The sequence below is a fragment of the Homarus americanus genome, unplaced genomic scaffold (genome assembly GCF_018991925.1).
Source record: "Homarus americanus isolate GMGI-L3 unplaced genomic scaffold, GMGI_Hamer_2.0 scaffold29324, whole genome shotgun sequence".
Taxonomy (NCBI): Eukaryota; Metazoa; Arthropoda; class Malacostraca; order Decapoda; family Nephropidae; genus Homarus; species Homarus americanus.
In genome coordinates this window covers 678,057-685,015 of record NW_024755207.1, presented here as the reverse complement: position 1 = coordinate 685,015, position 6,959 = coordinate 678,057, and the positions used below count along the sequence as shown (strand labels likewise).

At 38.8% G+C, this 6,959-nt stretch overlaps 1 protein-coding gene across 4 annotated transcripts in view; it reads left to right on the top strand.

Annotated features, from left to right (window-relative positions):
- Positions 1-2,837: 2,837 nt before the first annotated feature.
- Positions 2,838-6,959, top strand: part of LOC121856451 (SET and MYND domain-containing protein 5-like) — a 49,490-nt gene continuing 45,368 nt past the window's right edge. For 2 of the 4 annotated variants that reach the window (XM_042352049.1, XM_042352047.1), the window contains exon 1: positions 2,865-3,059. The gene's annotated coding sequence lies outside the window, so the exon portion shown is untranslated. Of the gene's footprint in view, positions 3,060-6,959 lie in introns of all 4 variants that reach the window. The other 2 variants (XM_042352048.1, XM_042352051.1) reach the window with 2 other exon arrangements.

The following is a 6,959-nucleotide window of genomic DNA, read 5'->3' as shown; positions in this document are numbered from 1 at the left end:
GCCGGTGCATGCCCAGTATTTGCCAACAGTGCGTGACAGAGACGTGACCGATCGCCCGGGCGGCTAGCGAGCCGATCTTTTGGTGAAGAAAATAAATGAAAAGAGACGTGACCGATCGCCCAAGCGGCTAACAAGCCGATCAGTGGCGAAGAGGATAAAAGTAAAAAAAGTAAAAGTAAGTTCAGAAAATTGTCAGGGTGAGTTCATTCAAGATCAGACTTGACTAACTCTGGCACGAGTAGATACATTTTGGAACCAGAACATGCCCGGTACTCGCCAACAGTGCGAAACACAGACGTGACAGGCCCCCAAAGCGGTAAAGGAAGCAATTAGTGGCGAAGAGGATAAAAAAAAGTTAAATAATCCCATTTAGTGGTAACTATAATAAGAAAAAGTTATCTGTATGGTAACAAAATCAATAACTTTTTAAGGCGGTTAGCGTTCCCCGGTCACAGTCATAGGCTTGTGGGCCGTGGGTTCGAATCCTGGCGGGTTGAGGTGTTGATTGTATGTAGAAGTCCGCGTGCTTTATTGGGCTAATGAAATATATATATATATATATATATATATATATATATATATATATACACACACCAAGGTGTATATATACAGAGGAGAGTGAGACCAGGTCCACAATGGTCAGGTATTAGGTAATGACCCTACTAATCTTTAAATAGCACTAACCTGACCATTGTGGACCTGGTCTCACCCTCCTCTGTATATATACACCTTGGTTTGTATTTCTCTCTCTAGTCTGTACTCACCCCTGAAGATGTGAATTACACGAAAGCGCTTGGGAACTTCGTGTTTTCTTCTTTCCTTGTGGTTATCAGCATATATATATATATATATATATATATATATATATATATTTCATTAGCCCAATAAAGCATGCAGACTTCTACATATAATCAACACCTCATCCTGCCAGGATTCGAACCCACGTCCCACGACTGTGACCCGGGAACGCTACCTCTGGACCACTAGGATACAGGTAATATTAAGGTAGCGTTGCCCGGTCACAGTCGTGGGCAGTGGGTTCAAATCCTGACGGGGTGAGGTGTTGATTATATATATATATATATATATATATCGTCATCTCGATGACTCATTTTTCCCAGATGAAATCTTACTAAGCTAGCATTAATGTGATTATCACGCTTAAGGTCAATGTAGTGCTTAAAGGTTTGTTTGAATGTCACTGAGCCAAGCAGTATGTTTAGCGACCTCAGGCATGCACGAGTACATCATCGATATAAGAACTTTTATGTTATTTCTGCTGACGATTGACCCAAACATACAGTATACATCATATTTCATCTACATCTCTTGTCTATTTATGTGAAATAATTCTTGGTGGGTTCATGTACTCGTATGCATTTATTTTCTTTTAGTACAGTGGCGTACCCAGAAATTTGCCTGGGGGGTGGGGGGGTTTTGGGGGAAGCGAACTTTGAACTAAACAAACTGAGGTATTGTTGAAATACGATATAATTAATATTTTTCGGTACTTTCATGATGAGCTTACCGTTCAATTAGTGATGCTATTATTTTTATTTTGTTATCGTTATTATTTTTTTGCCTTTCTTGTTAAAATTGGTTTATATGGAATAATTTATTAGCTCAAGGGGAGAGGGCGATCATCCCCCTGCCCCTTCGGTACGCCTATGTTTTAGTATCAAGAACACCGCATCATACTTGTCTCGAAATCTCGTCGCTTGGACAGTCTCTTGATACTCGTTTTCCTAGAGCATATATGTGTTACAGAGTTAATAAGTGCGTTGCAGCGTTAAGGACAGTCACGGACAAAAGTTCACTCCCCGCTGTGAAACTACAGTAAGTCATTGGAATGTCTCCGAACTGACTTACCCTAACTGTTGTATCTCGTTTGGAGTCGATGCTACTTCATTTTGGGAGGGAGCAAAGTTTTGATCCCGACTGTATATGCTGTGGATACCTAAATACCGTAATGTGAAGGCTCATGAAGGCTAGCAACAGTCTCACCTCCCCTCATAAGTAACGAAGAAACTCATATACAAATAGGTAAGAGAGGAAAAGAGGGTATGTGTAGAGGTACAGTTGCGGACAAAATTCCCTGGACACTTGAGAGTAACTGGCACGTAAGTAGTACTTGAGGATCACTAGGTGAGGGGGGGATTGGAATTTTATTTGGCTAATGCCAACGATTTTATTCTGTGTAAATAGGATCCCGTACACAAGGGGTTAAAGATTGGGTTTTTTTTTGTGGTTCCGACATAATGTGTCATAAAAGCCAACGTTGTTAGAGCTAAACCAATCATATACTGCATATGACCCAGAAGTAGATGCCAGATAATGTCAAGTGTTCAGGGAATTTTGTCCTTAAATGTACAACCAACCTTAATTGATGACTAAAAAAGCAGTGGATAAAAAAAATCGCATGTAACTGCAGACCTCCAAGACTGTGGCCTCCTATATTTAACAGAAATAGCTAAAATGGCGCCACTGCAAAGAGGATAAAGTAAAACAGTAGAAGTAAAGATTGACATTAATGTACAAGTACTCTCTTCATTCAACATTGATATATCTTAGTTATGAAATAAATAATATTTTTTTAAATCGATTTAAATATTAGATCATCGTAAAGTAGATCTCCGTAAAACAAATATCAAATATTAAACAAGGAATAAAAAAAATATTGATAACCCAATTCTTGAGTAACAGTTGAGACTCTGTTAGCGTGAGAGACATGGAGATGGTCAAGTTCTATCCTTATTTAACACTTTACTCTGTATCTAAAGATAGTATTTTGAATTGACCATTACGTAAACATTGCTTGTGTGTCATTATTATATGATAACTACGATAGAGAAGCTGTCGTTTTCTCATTTCTGTGAATTGTTTTTTGTTAAGTTATGGAACGGCGTCTGGACCACAAAAAACACGTGTGTTATTCCTAAGGATTGTGAGTTGTGACTGTCATTTCCTTCTCTCGTCCTGTCCCCCTTAAAGTTTGAGACAATAAATGCTGCACATCCCAAGTTAACAGCGACATTACTGGTTGTGAAGCCGTTATAAAGGTAATAGTCATCGATCACAGGTGTGAGGACGTATATTTAGGTTGAGCTGCCATACCTTTACCTTCACTTTAATCTTAACTTACACTGCTTGTTTCTCGCTCTAGTGTATGTAGAACGGTATCTTATTAACATCTTGAGAAAAGGAAAAGACGGTAAAATTATCGTTTCGGTCATCCCTATGTTTTTCCGACGGTTTTTGAGGTAAATTTGCATTGTCACACCGTTCACTTTTAGCAAGTAAAAATATATATTTTTCTAGTGTAGTTGTGTGTGTTTGGACCGAATATGACCTTCATTTCTGGCGGAAATTAGCCGGGGTTTTTTTTGCGATTTTTTTCGTTTGACGTTTTCCGGAAAAAAGGTGGCTAAGTGACTAAAAAATACACAAAAACACTAGAAAAACAAAAACCAAACCTAACCTAACTTAACTTAACTTAACACTCTCACCATATGATGGAATCATCTATTTCTTACCTTATTGGCCTGGTTCTTGTTCGTCGTTGGATTCTGAGATTCTTATACTACGCCACATACCGGGTATGTTGGTCTTTGCGATATTTACATTCAGTCTTGCTCCTAGTACACTTTACTGAGGTTGGAAGAACACCATGTGATCGAAAAAATGCTGTAGTTTCTTTGTTTTTTTCCAAAAACTCGCAATCAGCTCCATATACTTATAAGTGACACCCATCGCAGACTTACATGGTCGGAACTGAACTTGAATTTCAAAATATGAGAAACCCAAAATTAAACTCGAATTTAATTGGGCCAAATATACTCCGAATTAAACCCTAAATCATTTTAATGGGTTCCAAAATAAAAAACGCTTTTGACTGGCCGCATGACGTGTACGGGAACGCATGTGCGTGATGACTTATGAAGGAGACGTGAGAGACACGCAGTGTTGGGAGAGAGGCAGACGATAATGGCAGGAGGTTAATGGAAGAAAATAAATTTTTTTTGGAAAAGCTATCTCCGTTATTATACATTTCCGCCGGTAATGTAATAGATGAAAATTATCTTATAATTAGACATCTTATTCGAATATGATAGTAGATTAGTGGTAGGAATGAACGGTGTGTAAATGCAATAATACCGTTTTTGACGTTTTGAATGATTTTGATCTTGCCTAACCTAACCTAACCTTGCCACAGAACCCAGGAACTATGTCTAACCTAACATACTTTCCTAAGAGTCCCTGGATGACTGAAACGTTAATAATACTGAATTTGGAGACAACCACTGAACACGATGCTATGACAATGCCATTGAAAAAGAAGAGGGCTAGCTTCTATGGTAATCCTGGAGCAGATGGCTAACACCAGAATGTATTAAGAGAAATATCAATAATATTAGTTTTTTTAACACTTACATTAGTAGAAAAGATGGCTGGGCACACGGGGATGGGGGGGTTGGTTCCGAGGCAGAGGGCAGATTATTGGCCCTCACCTGTATCACTTGTATCACTATCCACCACAGAGGCTTGCAGGGCCTCTTTGTCAAACCCCTCAATGTCCATATAAGTCCATATCCTCACTATCATTATCACTATCACTGACTTGGGCTGGCTGTAGTGGGTGGCGGGTGAAGAACTCGGTAATGTTTTGATGACTGGGCGACCTTGTGCGCACCCTGCTCGCGCCGCTCTCCGTGTAAAAGGGTACACACACCGCGGAAAGTGAGCATTCCGTGTTCGGCAAGGTACCGCGTAAACGTGGAAACGCGTAAAGTGGGACCGCGTAAAGCGAGGGTTGACTGTACTGTAGTTTTATTTTATATTTTCTTTATTTATAAGCCATATCGTTTATATAGAGTAGAATAAGTGTTAAATAAGTCTGTTTTTCTGAAATGAATTTGTAAAGTCAGCCTGTAGCACTGTGAATGGACGAGTTGATGGTTCTGGGGAAACAAAATACACTCTGCCACGTTCGTAGAGTGATACAGTATATATAATTTGTAATAAAAGTTTAAAGTCCTGCTCTAATAGTCGAGATAATTATATTTCTCTAGAAACAGGGCCGCCATTTGCAATGATGCCATTTGCAATGATGTCACTAATTTCAAACTCATCACTGCAGTCGTAGGTACTAGAAAGGCCCCAAATGCCACTTTCAGATAAGTTTTAAGGGTGTTTTTTTTTTATGGCCTAGGTCATGGACATTTCGTAAGTGAAGAAATGTGCCGTGAAAAGCAGTTTCAAACATAGGTTGGATGGATATATGAGCGATAGGGGCTGGGTGTAAATGGGACTGCCCAGTATGGGCCAATAGACCCGCTGCAGTTTCCTCCATTCTTATGTTCTTTTGGACATAAAAAACTCCCATGTTCACATCAGCTCAGCTGTCATGTACGTATTCTTACCTGGACTTTCTCTTTTTTAGTGTACAGTATTTACAGAGTACAGTATATCAGTATCAGTACTAGATGGAGATACGAGTCAATTTAGAATTAATGACATTGTCTGGACTTTGTTTTCAGAATGCCTGATGCAAGGTAAACGTGACAACATAGTGCTGTTGTTGTTTTGATGATTCACTAATGAACCAATGGGAAATATCATCATTTATATTAATTAATGGGTAAAATTTTACCATATCCCTGTAACTACCATAAGTATTTTGATGTTTAGATTCGAGATAGGCTATATCGGGTAAATTTTAAGTTTTGGTCATCCCTGTACTTAGACATGCAGACTATGTTTTTTTCTGATGGTTTGCGATGTGTTATGGAAGATTTAGACCTTCATTTCTATCGGAAATCACTAATTTTGAGTTGCTACCCCCTCCCTCACCGATGTATGTTTAGCTAATCTTATAACTAACCTAAACTAACCTATGATCTGTATTTTCTTATGCTATCGAAAAATGTTTTGTGACAGAAATCCCGTGGAGATAATGTGTCTTATTGTTTAAAGTACTTAATCCCATAGTTAGAATCTTAAGGTGCCCCAGATGACCAAAACCAAAATGATATCAACATTGTTTGGAATGTTTATACAGTACAGGTTGAACCTCCCTAATCCGGCATCCTTTGGACCTGACCGGTGCCGGACTATAGAATTTTCCGAACCACAGGTGGTCTTTGTAAAATACATAGTATTATTGTTGTCACACAGTTTTAATGTAAATGATATAAGTTAATATGCATGCAAAAGGATAAAGAAAGAAATATGAAAATGAAATACCTGTACAGGTAATGTATTTCAACTACAATAACATAATACAGTACTGCATATACATCCACTCCTCGACTTACGACCTACCCGACTTACGACCACCCATACATACGACCGCCCCAGTCGTACCAAAATTTTTTCAAATTACGTATTTTCGAGTCCCGACGTTAGTGATTGCGCTGTGTACTGACAAAATTTTCGTTTGTAATTCCATTTAAAATGGCTGGCATGCTTAAAAGTGAGAGTTTTGTGGTGCTGAGAAGAAAAAGAGACACCCATTTTAGATTTTCTATGTATTATTTTCGCATTTTCGACTTACGACCAATTTGACTTACGACCTGGAATTGGGTCCCAAACCCTGTCATAAGTCGGGGAGAGACTGTACTGTACTTCTTAGTGTCAGATTCACTATAAAACTTAAGGATTTGAAGTTTTTGCTTCTTGACATCATACACTGTAGATGATCCAACATTGTACATTTCACATAACGCACGGACCGATACGCCACTGTCCAGTTTTTTCAACAGTTCCACCTTCTGTTGTAACCGATATAGATACGTGTACGTGTTTGCGGCGTTTAGAAGCATTTCCTGCACCAGTATCACCTGCTGGTCGCTTAGAATGCATATTAAGGGTAAATAACAAGTGAAATATTACAGAAACACTTGAAATACCAAGGAACGCACCAAACTCCTTGAGAACCAGATACAGTATAAACAAAGGGT